The sequence below is a fragment of the Nothoprocta perdicaria genome, unplaced genomic scaffold, assembly GCF_003342845.1.
Source record: "Nothoprocta perdicaria isolate Ctin4 unplaced genomic scaffold, notPer1 scaffold_269, whole genome shotgun sequence".
Taxonomy (NCBI): Eukaryota; Metazoa; Chordata; class Aves; order Tinamiformes; family Tinamidae; genus Nothoprocta; species Nothoprocta perdicaria.
Genome location: NW_020455498.1, coordinates 643,654 through 647,565, shown reverse-complemented (window position 1 = coordinate 647,565; position 3,912 = coordinate 643,654). Strand labels below are relative to the sequence as shown.

General features: G+C 43.9%; 1 long non-coding RNA gene across 1 annotated transcript; it reads right to left on the bottom strand.

The window, feature by feature from the left end:
* Positions 1-324: 324 nt before the first annotated feature.
* Positions 325-950, bottom strand: LOC112948571. Its single transcript, XR_003249648.1, has 2 exons — positions 797-950; positions 325-666 (listed from the first exon to the last, which is right to left on the bottom strand). It is a non-coding gene; the product is annotated as an uncharacterized LOC112948571 (long non-coding RNA).
* Positions 951-3,912: the final 2,962 nt, after the last annotated feature.

Below are 3,912 nucleotides of genomic sequence, written 5' to 3'. Positions count from 1 at the left end.
GCAAATGTTYGGCACTTCCTTGAAGGGAGTCCGAAAGGTCAAACGCGCCTTGGTGCAGGGCCCACAAAGAGCTGCTTCCTCTTCATGAGCCCCTTGAACACCCTGGGTTCATGGTGGGACTTTGGCCCGGGCTCACAGGGGCAGGCCGGTGCACAGGGAGCAGAGGCAACGATGGGAGCCAAACCTGAAGTTACTTTGAGTCTGCAAATGGCCTTTGTGGGCTTGTGTTGCTGCACAAGGAACACTGGTATTCAGGAACCTTTGTATTTGGGGGTAGGTTCCCCGTGTAATTTCTTTAAATCATCCATAAAATAGATTAACAAGAGGCAGGCAGGGACAATTCTCTCACTCACTCTTTCTCTCTTTCTTTCATTGTTGCACTTGAAGAGTGTTTGGTTGGTTTCTAGACTATCACAATCTTGATATATTTGATTTTTGATCATTCTCACTTCCATTTTTCTCCTTACTCTTTCCTTGTTCTTTCACCCACTCTCTCCTAAATGGAAGATGGCCCCTATAGAGTCTTGAACAGTATTTACAGTCTAGTATGGCTCAGTAGGCATAAAACTGTGAAATAATGAATCTCTTCATCTGTTTGGGTAATAGTTTCTTCCATGACAGAGACACTGACTGCTGCTCATAGGCTGCTTTTTGCTCAAATAAACCCTTTAGGGAGGAGGGAAGAAAAAAAAAAAAAAAAAAAAAAAAAAGGTAAATCTAAGGCAAATCTTCTGCTAGCATAAAATACCATCTTTTTTTTTTTTTTGGAAATCTGCAGGGTAATGAGTATACTCACAAAAGTCCCATCACTTCATCAGAACAAGGTTTTACAGGAAGAGACAATCTTCCATTGCAGCAACAGGTATGGTTACACAAATTAACAGTCTTCAAGTAAAATCCCATCTTTAAGACCTCATTAGCAGCAGCCTCTCTCAAAGCTTTCAGTTGTGACTACTAACTCAGGGCTTGGTCCTTCTGACAAGGTGTATTTACAACATCTGTGACTTAAAAATATCCTTAAGATCAGCTGTTACTCATGCAAATTTGCCCTCCTGAGAAAATCCACCTGTAAAGCAGAGAATTGATCATCAAATAAACATACATTTTATTCAATGGGATACAGATTGATCAGGAACAAAAAGCACAGTCATATTAGGAATATCTTATCACTACTGATCTGCTTTGTAATGGTGTCTTGTAGCCTGCAGGTAACTAGGACTAAAACGTGTAATAACAACATAAAGCTAAATGATACTCCAAAATAAGCATGTCTGATTTTGTATAGGAGTTGCCTCAACTGCATCTAGCAAGCATAAAGCTAAACAGCATTTGTGGACAGAATATAAAATGTTGTCTCTTTTTAGAGTCCTGAGAGGAACCTGTGGCATGAGGGCATTTAGTTGATTGCTTCCTCCCGCGTGTGAGGAGTTATGTGGGCTGCACTTTGAGGCCTAAGAAACCATTGTTTATTTCTAGCCTTGCTGTGTTCAAAATTAAGTTTCTATCCATCAAAGTCTTTTTTTGATAAAAAATAGGTTTTAATTGTCATCCAAACAATTTTAAAAGCACCTATTTCTTTGTAATTTTTCCATCTGAAAACTGAAAGATTTAAGGCAGAAAAACTTTAGCTTAAAACTGTAGATTACTTTGTCTGCATAGATGTGATGTTTCTTTTACTACAAGTCTTTTGAACTTCTTACAAAGTATTTCTTTAACCCAAAAGTCATCTCTTCCTGCTAATAACTGAGTTTTGCATCAGTTTTGTAGGATTCTTTAGCTGGGAGAAAAGGTCTGTTTTTTTCTCTATTTATGAAATGACTTTTCAGGTGAGATTTATGGTCATGTGCACAGGTTTCCACTCAATACCAGACAGTATTTTAATATGGCKTAAGTGCTGCTGTCTATTTTTGTATAGTTAGAGCAGCTTTATTTCCAACCACTTCTCCCACAGTTGCAAGCAAAGACCTAGAAATGTGTTGTTCATAAACGAACTATAGCATTTCACAAGTTTCAACACACACACACAAAAAAAGAGTGTTGAAATTTTTGTCTGCCTCAGCTCTCTTGCGGGCAGATGTTCTCTAGCAGTTGGGAGTACATTGTCCCTTTGTTGTGCCAGCATAAATCCAATTAACTTTAATGGGCACAGTCTGGTGCCTTGGCCGTCCCATTGGTGACACGTAACTCCTATTAAATGCTTCGTGGCTGCGCTTCCTGCCCAGCTGGGGAGCCCTGGGGTCCCTCGGGACGCGCCTGCCGCCCTCGGTTTTGGGTGCTGAAGAGGGTTATGGGTGGTGGGACACGTAGGAGCATATGGGGGAGGGAGAAGGCAGAGCTCACGGGCACCGTCGCCTTTCCTGCTGAGACCAGCACCAATGCACACGTTGGTGCATGCAACGCTGCGCTGGATGGAGACCACCCGTCAAACACCTTGGGAAGGGGTTATAGCATTTCCCTGGAATGAAACGTGAGGCACAGCAGTGCTGCATCTAAATATGTTCAAGCAGCAGSACACCATGGCTTGAAAGCCCTCCAGGAGAGGCCCTTCCTACTACATAAGGGCAGGCATGAGGGCTCCTGAAGGAAAAAGACACTCCTATCCTCATCTGCAGCTTCTCAGCACCCCACTGGCCCCTTTCCCCAGAAGCTCAATTTTATCAGAGTACTTGTTAATAATCACTTTGGTCATCATAATTAGACTTTATTGTTCTAATTCATCACTACTAAGTATTTTTGCAATACATGCTGTTATTATTGCAAGCCGCTACCAGCATCAAGCATGTTTATCACTACAAGAGTGGCCTGACCTTCATTTAGTATGAAACATTGCAGTAATAAGCAAAGGCCACTGGCCAGTAGCAGTAGTGATAGTAAAACAAGCAAGCTCAGCATCCCTGTGACAAATCACTTCATTATATTAACAGATACAGTTCTCATTTAAAGAAGATAACCAGGTGAAGCAACAATATTGAAAATGGATTCAAAACAACRGAAATTACCTAAGGAAAGCAGCTGTACCCATGTATATCCTATGCCATACCCTAAGCACAGGCATCACTAGGTGAAACATAATGTTGGGGAGATGGCTTGAGGKCTCCGGGCTGTAGCCAAGGACAAGGAGATGAATCACTTTATGGGCAGATGGTTCTTTCTGGGGGCACCTGAAGACCACTCATGCTTTAGGATAGCTCTTCCAGTACCATTTTATACCTTCTTGCCAGCTAAGTGAGGGATCTGTGAAGCTGTATTAGCGAAAGTCTAGCCAGCAGGCCAAGGGAGATGATTRTGGGACACTGAGGAGAAGACATCTGGAGGGATGAGCCGAGTTCGGGGCTCCCCCGTGCAGGAGAGACATGGACATACTGAAACGAGCTCAACCCATCTGGTTGGGGCTGTAGCAGACAGTGTACGAGGAGAGGCTGAGGGACCTGAGTTTATTCAACTCGGAGAAGAGGTGGTCCCAGAGGGACCTTATGACTGCTTCAGCTACCCAATGAGAGARTACAGAGAAAGACAGGGTCACACCTTCTGGGATGTACAGAGACAAGGGAGCTGGCTGGAACTGAAGAAATTGCAACGCTATTGGAAAAAAACAAGCAAACAAAAACCCATAATGGAGACAGGGAGTCAAAAGAGGGCCCAGAGAAATCTTCATCCTCAGAGATGTCCAAGCCTGACTGGACAGTTTGATCTAGGGGCTTTGACATGAAGACCTGCAGGCCCTGTGCTTGGTGAGGAGCCCAGGCACTGCTGTCAACTTTCTGTCCCTGGAAGATGCTGGCTGCACAGAGAACAAAACGGAGAGGCTGGGGAGGATTATCCAGCGGGTCTTCATAGCCTTCTTTCCAGGCAGCTGCGGGGGTGGGCTGTGAGCACCCCCTTCTCGGCGCTCCCTTGGCTGCTGTGCCTGCA